The sequence below is a fragment of the Phacochoerus africanus genome, chromosome 8 (genome assembly GCF_016906955.1).
Source record: "Phacochoerus africanus isolate WHEZ1 chromosome 8, ROS_Pafr_v1, whole genome shotgun sequence".
Lineage (NCBI taxonomy): Eukaryota > Metazoa > Chordata > Mammalia > Artiodactyla > Suidae > Phacochoerus > Phacochoerus africanus.
Window position 1 is genome coordinate 160,081,155 of NC_062551.1, and position 8,180 is coordinate 160,089,334.

The following is an 8,180-nucleotide window of genomic DNA, read 5'->3' on the forward strand; positions in this document are numbered from 1 at the left end:
TGCTATTTCTTTGGGCCGCTTCCGAGGCATATGGAGGTTCCCAGGCTAGGGGTCCAATCGGAGCTGTAGCCGCTGGCCTACGCCAGAGCCACAGCAACTCGGGATCCGAGCCGTGTCTGCAACCTACACCACAGCTCACGGCAACGCCGGATCATTAACCCGCTGAGCGAGGCCAGGGATTGAACCCGCAACCTCATGGTTCCTAGTCGGATTCGTTAACCACTGAGCCACGACGGGAACTCCCAGGTTTACGTATTTTAACTGTTAGCTCAGTAACCTGAACTGATCCTATATGGACATCCTCAACTTAGCACCCAGCAACCAAAGTTATCTTCTAATATTTAAATCCAATAATGTCATCCTCTTCAAGGGTTTCCTATTGCACCAGTTATAAATTCTTCCCATCCATTTCAAGTCTTGTTTTCACACCTGCTGACATCATCCTCCTTGCTCACTTTGCTCAAGCCACATTGGTTGTCCTTCCAATGTTCAAGTCAAACAAACTCATTCCCCTTCTCTGAGCCATTGCACTTGAGATTACATCTGCTTGAAACACTTGTCCTCAGATCAACTGAGATCTCATTCAGATCCCAATCACTACCACCTCTTGAGGGGGACTTCCCTCTCCTCTTCCAGCCAATCAGCCTCCCCCCATCTCTCACCAGCTCTAAGTCAGAACCCTGATTTACTTTTTCGAATGCTTATCACTATCTGCTATTCGTTTGCTTCCTTAATGATTTTGTCCCCTTGCTGGAAAGGGAGCCCCATGAGAGCATAGACCTGTCAGCCTTGTTCTCCATGGTCTCTTCGGCACCCAGCCCAGTGCCTGGCACATGGTAGGACCTCAGTAAACAGATATTGACTAGATGAACAATTGAGTGAAGGTGCAGTGGAGGCACTGGAATAAGAAGGCTTGAGGTCGCGTCCCTGTTCCATCTCTGTGTGACCTTGGCAAGTCATTTTGTCTCTCAGTGTCTGTGAAGTAAGCCTTACAAGATAACACCGAGCTCACAAGATTGGTGTGAGAATCAAATGATATAATGCACGGTAAGTGCTTGGCGCCGTGCTTAGCCCACATGATGATGATCAACTAATCTTAGTGCCTTTTTTCCCTCTCTTTGAGCTTCACGGCCTCCCAATAGGGGAATTAATACTGACTGCATAATATCAGCTTGTTGTAGAAGTGATATTAAATTACAAGTCTTGGGAATTCCTGTCGTGGCTTGGTGGTTAATGAACCGGACTAGCATCCATGAGGACGCAGGTTCGATCCCTGGCCTCTCTCAGTGGGTTAAGGATCCAGCGTTGCTGTGAGCTGTGGTGTAGGTCGCAGACGCAGCTCGGATCCTGCATGGCTGTGGCTGTGGCGTAGGCCAGCAGCAACAGCTCCGATTGGGCCCCTAGCCTGGGAACCTCCATCTGCCGAGGGTGCAGCCCTAAAAAGACACACACGCAAAAAAAAGTTATGTCTTTCCCGCCTCTGGGCCTTGTGCACAGTATTCCTTTTGCTCCTCTCTCCCTGTTTCTTCCTGCCTGGGTAACCTCGATGGTCATCCACTTCCAGAGGCCCTCCTTGAGATCTCATGCTGATTTGGGGCCTTTTGGGGGCCCTCTTGGGCCCTGGGTGTTTCTGTTAAACAGACATCACACTGTTGTTGTTCTGCACAGAAACAGTGGATGGACAGGTGGATGCAAGGAAAGATAGAGGGGGTAGCGTTGATGGTACAGTGGTGAGCATAGCTGCCTTCCAAGGAAAGATAGAGGGAAGGAGGGATGGAGGGACAGAGGGATGAGGGAAGGAGGCGTGTGAGAGCACTTTGAAGCTGACTATACCTACAATGAGGAGGCTCAAGGGTCCCCAGAGGCCAGCCTCAGCTGGTCCTGCCACTCCTCCAATCCCTAGGGACCCTGCCTTGTAGCTCCCTCAACTCATAGTCACCACCCTCCCTCACCCCCCTACCGCCACCCTCCCCAGTCCTCCAGCGCTCTCAGTGTGTGGTCTCCATCCATTGGCTGCGGTCATTATCACCCCCAAGGCAACAAATGAGAGGCAGTCAGGTGGGAGGTGCAGGTGATCCCAGCCAGCGCCCCAGTGCCCAGGCAGAGGCAGCGGCTCTAGCATCTGGCTAGGATAGCAGCTCTCTAAGACTGGGCATGGGGATACCGAGATGAAGGGGTTGGCGCTGCTGCCACTGTTGTTGGCCACTGGTGTGCTGGGGACTCTGTCCCAGCGCCAGGTCTACCTGCGTGAGGAGTTCCAAGATGGGGGGGAAAAGACTTGGGGGGATGAAGGCAGACCAGACCCTACCGCTCCTCCCCAATCACCTGTCCCAGCAGTCTGCAGTTCAAATTCCCGCTCCTTCCTCCCTGACTGTGTGATCGTGGGCTGGTAGTTTTCTCTGTCTGCATTTTAATTTCCTTGCCTGTCAAAGGACAGCAATGGGTATCTTGCAAAATTTGTTCTGAGAATTCAGTGACATAAAACATGTAAAGCATTACCCCCAGAAGGTGTGCAGTAAATGCTCCTTCCCGGTTCTTCATCCTGAAAACACAAGTGAACTCTGGAGGGAAATGCGAGTGCTTGTTGTGATGGTAAAATTTCATGCGTTTCATAAACTGTCAGAGCTCAGAGGATCTAGGATGTCTCCAGCCTCCTCCCTGGAATGCCTCAGGAACATCGGAAAATTATGACAGTTTATTTACCCAAGGACAGATGGTACTGTTTAAGCCCACAGAATACTGTGTGTGTGTGTCTGTGAAATCTGATTCGTTTTACAGTGGATAGGGCACTTGCCTAGGAATCAGGATTGTTTGGATTTGAGTATATATTCCAGTTTACAAGCCTGGACAAATCCTTTCCCCTCTCTGAGATTCAGTTCCCTAATCTGTGATGCAAGTAACATGGTGCTGAGAACAAGCTGCAGAAATGATGCAGAAGAAGAGATGAATAAGCCCAGATAAGGGGCCTGGACAAGAAAGTATCAGAGAGAAGGTGCAAACCTAGCAGGGTTTTGAAGGATGAGTAAGAATGTATCAGATAGGCGAGGGTAGAGAAAAGGGTGTTCCAGACAAGAAGAACAGCATGTACAAAGGTTTCCAGTCAGGACACAGCCAGCAGTGGTATCTTCAGGAAACTGGAACGCGTGGGAGGGGGAAGGTAGTTAAGGAGAGGTTGGAGGGCAGTCAGGGACTGGATCAAGGGGCCAAGGAAGAAAGCAGTGGGAGCTAGTGAAGATGGTAAGCCAAGGAGAAACAAGATCTGGGCTGGCTATTAGAGCATTTCAACAAAAATGTGGAGAGTGTACTGTGAAGCTGACCAAAGCTGAGATTGGAGACACCCCCTAAATAAACAAAATAACTGTCTGGGGAGTTCCCAGGTGGCTCAGTAGGTTGAGAATCTGGCATTGTCACTGCTGTGGCTCTGGTTACTGCTGTGGTGCCAGTTCGATCCCTGGACAAGGAACCTCTGCATGTCGCAGGCACAGCCAAAAAACAAAAACCTGTCTGGGAGGCTATGGTAATCCTGAGGCTAAGCGGAGAGGCCTGCTTTGGTGATTGGCAGGGGATGTGTGGGGAGGCAGGGGAAGGGGCAGATATGAGAGATGTTTAGGAGTTGGCTGAAGGGTGGGATGCAGGAAGCCCTCAGCTTCACTGACGGACTGTGGGGGAACTTTTAGACAAGGAACAAGCCTCTTCCAAGCATAAGTTGGTGCTCCTCCATTTCCTGATTGACCTCAGCTATCCTTTGCAGTGAACCCTGTGGGGCTAAGCTTCTGACTGCTCACTCCTGGGCCACCCATCTGCCTGGGCAGCTTTACCTATACCACGGTTCCTCCTGTCAGAAAGCAGAGAACATGCCCAAATCTAACGTCACTTCCCCGAGGACTGGACTCTCCTCGCCTAGTGTGGCAGGGCTGAAATGCCCAAGGGGGATACTGACCAACATTTCCGAAATACTCCTCAGAAACAAAGAAAGAGGGGCTCCAGGTCCCAAACCCCAAGGCAGTTGATCATGAACAAAATCCAGCACCTTACGTGTAGAAAAGGCTGCTCTGTGTGACGTCAGCTCCTCCACGAAGTCCTGCCTGGCCTCCCCCAGGTCCCTCAGCCTCTGTGCTTCCTTTGTGTCAGCCCTACTCACACTGTCATTGTCTGTTGACCTCATTCTCCTCTGTGTTTTCAGTGTCAGAGTCAGTGCCTGGCTTAGACAAGTGCCCAGTAAAGGATTCTGGAAGGGTTGAACTGAACTTACGCACACATAAATCACATCCCATGGAGAGAGCTGATGTTCCAAGAAATCTTCCTGCATCGGGACTTAGAGACATGTAATTATTGATATTCAGTGCCTACTTTATGCAACAATTATTTGTTGAAAAGAGGGAGGTCAGAGAGATGTGCTGGTGGGCTGGTGCTGCTTACTGACTATGAGGGTTGGCTGGTGGGGTCACCACTGTTCTGAGGCTTATCCTTAGTTTAGCAGATGAAAACCCCAAAAATGTTAGGGTACTCAGACCTAGGAAGATTTAGACATTGGCTTGTTCTACCAAACTCAGATGAGGCTGGCATACAAACCAGATGCCCATGAATTCTTGAGCATCTTGGACTTAACATGTCTAGAACAAACTCTTGGATTCTCTTCCAGACTTGTTCTTCCCCTCTTGTCTTCTCCCTCTTGGTGTATGACCCAACCACTCATCTGGTCCTTTAGGTCAAAAGTCTGTGAGTTATCTTTGACGCCTTTATTCTCTTCCCCCTCATCAAATCCAGCAACAAGTCCAATTAACTCTGTCCTCAAACTATAGTCTAAATATTTTTATCTCTCACATCGCTACCCATGCTCATCTGGGTTATTGCAATAATTTGAGTGGCTTCTCTGCTCCTGTTCCTGCTTCCCCCTAGTTTCCTCTCATCTATGTTTCAGAATGTTCCTTTTGAGACTTGTGCCTGCCTGATGGGAGGGGGAGGGAGTGGGAGGGATCAGGAGCTTGGGCTTATCAGACACAACTTAGAATAGATGTACAAGGAGATCCTGCTGAATAGCATTAAGAACTTTGTCTAGATACTCATGTTGCAACAGAAGAAAGGCTGGGGAAAAAAAATGTAATTGTAATATATACATGTAAGGATAACTTGATCCCCTTGCTGTACAGTGGGAAAATTTTTAAAAATTTTAAAAAAAGAATGTTCCTTTTGAAATGTAAATTAGACTGTATCATTCTGGAACTTTAAAAACCACCCCTGCTCTTCTGTTGGATTTTGACCTATAGGAACCTCTGTGATCTGATCCCTGCCCACCTTTCCAATCTAGTCTGCTGCTTCTTTATGTTCTAGCCACACTGGCTTTCAGGCTGTTTCTCAGACACTCCACACTCAGTCCCGTCTCAAGGCCTTTGCAGGTGCTGTGATCTCTGACTGGAATATCCTACTCTTAGCTCTTCACATAGTTTCGTCCTCATCATTCAGATTTCTGCTTAAATATCTTCTTGTTGGAGAAGCTTTCTTGATCCCGCTATCAGAAATTATTCCACTGCATACATATTTATGCCTTTGTATAATTTCATTTTTTAAAGTCAACCTTTTTGAAATACCATTTATATAGGTAAAATGCCCCCATTTGAAGTGATTCATTGAATTTTGAAAAATGTATACACCTGTGTGACCACCACCAAAATATTTGCATTTAAATAAAGCATTTGCATCACCCCGAAAAGTTCCCTCACGAACCTCGGCATGCTTAATTTTTTAGAATGCTTATCACTGTAGATTCGTTTCTTGTTTGTACGTTTATTCATTGTCTCTCTCTCTCTCTCTCTTTCTTTTTTGCTTTTTAGGGCCACACCTGCAGCATATGGAAGGTTCCAGGCTAGGGGTCTAATCAGAGCTACAGCTGCCAGCCACAGCCAGCCAGATCTGAGCCTCATCTGCAACCTACACCACAGCTCATGGCAGCTCCAGGTCTTTAACCCACTGAGAAAGGCCAGGGATTGAACCCAAAATGTCATGGTTCCTAGTCAGATCCTTTTCCACTGTGCCAAGACGGGAACTTCCATTGTCTCGCTTTCATGCCTCAACATTAGATTAGCTTCTCAAGAATGCAGTGTTACTCTGTTGTGTTCATTGCTTTATCTGCAGCCCCTTAGAACAAGCACATAGCAGGTGCTCAAATTGTTTTTTGAATGAATGAAGAAATTTCACTGGGCAAAACGCTATTCTGAGATCAGACTGCTCGAACTAGCCAAGGTAAATCCTTCCTGGCTTTCAAGGACCCAGGAAACCAAATGCAGCTGAGTCAGAACTTAATCTTGGTTGAATGCCTATTGTGTACCAGTGGATTTTTTTCTTTATACATTACTTTATTGAATCTCTCAACATTTCTATCAGGAAGATGCTGTTACCACTCTTTCACTAGTTAGGAAATTGAGGTTCAAAGAGGTTGAGTGTTTCTCCCAAGGTTACACAGTTAGTGTCAAAGTGGTTTGGAAGCCAAGAAAGGCAAACTCTGGAAAGCATTCGTCGCATTTTGTAGTTAGGAGACCATTTCATGACTCAGAGGAGTGATGGGGGTGAAAGGCTGCCCATGGTAAGTTGAAGGGTAGATGAGGACCTGGGAAATGAATAGAGCACGTGTGGGCAATGTTTTGGAGAATTCTGGCTGACGGAGGAAGTCAGGTGGGGCTCATGTTGGTAGTTTGCGATAAACAGTGAAAGTGAAGGTGGAGGGTTTGGATGACACAAGTGGGGGTTTGCAGAAGAGCAGATGAGCAAGGGAGCTGAGAGGAGAGAGCTAGGTGATGGATCCACATCTCTATCAATTTTACAAGCCCTGTGCTTGGCACAAAGCCCACACATAGAAAAAGCTCTTTAAATTTTGGGAAGAGAAGGAAGGAAAAGGGAGTCAGTTGAGAGAAGAAAATGGAGGGAATCAGGAGTTCCCGTTGTGGTTCAGCAGTAACAAACCTGACTCGTATCCATGAGGACGTGGGTGTGATGCCTGGCCTTGGTCAATGGGTTAAGGATCTGGCATTGCCATGAGCTGCAGTGTAGGTCACAGGTGGGGCTCGGATCCCACATTGCTATGGCTGTGGTATAGGCTGGCAGCTGCACCTCCATTCGACCCCTAGCCTGGGAACTTCCATATGCTGCGGGTGCAACCCTAAAAAAAAAAAAGGACAAAAAAAAATGGAGGGAATCAAAGAGCACATGTATGTCAAGTAACAGAGCATTAGAATTGGAGGATAGGAAGCCACGGTCATGGAGCAGGGAGTTTGGGTTTTCGATTTCAGAGGTGAAGCAATTTCTGATCATGATAAGATCCAAGGTGTGAAAGTAGGGAAGATGGCAAAACTGGAATGGATGTGAAGGTCAGTGGAGATACATCTATAAAATGTTTAGTAAGTTTTTAATGTTGTAGGGAAACGGTTATGATCTAAGCTTAGTTGGAAAAGATACAGAATTATGTACAAGGTATAAATTGTCACTATGTAAGATATATTTGTGCATAGAGAAAAGGAATAGACAAAAATATACCAAAATGTGTTTCAGATGACTTTAATTTTTCTTTTTTTTTTTGCTTTATTTTCTACAATGAACTTCTGTTATCTTTTAATTTAAAACGCCATTAAAAATTAAGACAACTGCTCTGTCTTTCCATTTATTTCTGAAAGTGAATTTCCTCCTTTTGAACTCTAATTTTACAGCTAAACTGTATCTGACGCCTGAAGTAACCTTTATTAAGCACAGTATTACTCACTAGGCAGGATGCTTTACACATTCCAGTTCTCACCTCCACTCTATAAAGTAGTTATTATTTTTGAAGTCTAAAGACAGTGTAACTGAAGCTCAGAAAGGTTGCGTAATTTGTGTGAGATCACAGAGCTGTGAAATAGCAAAGTCATGATTTGAACCCAGGACTATGTGATATCACAACTGATTTTTCTTGCATTACCCCTGCTCCCCACCCTACTGCCTCCCATGAGTCTAGTAAATTGGAGGTCTTCTAGCTCACGTTTTAAGCAGTGTCTAGAAATCCCAAGGAAGGTAAATCTTAGGTTCTTTGAATGTTAGAACTGAAAGTGCTCACCTAGTCCCCTATGACTCCCTTCTCCTCATTTACAGATGGGAAAACTGAGGTCCAGAGAGAGAATATGACATGGCAGGGCCATTTTTGGGTTTGTGGTGGA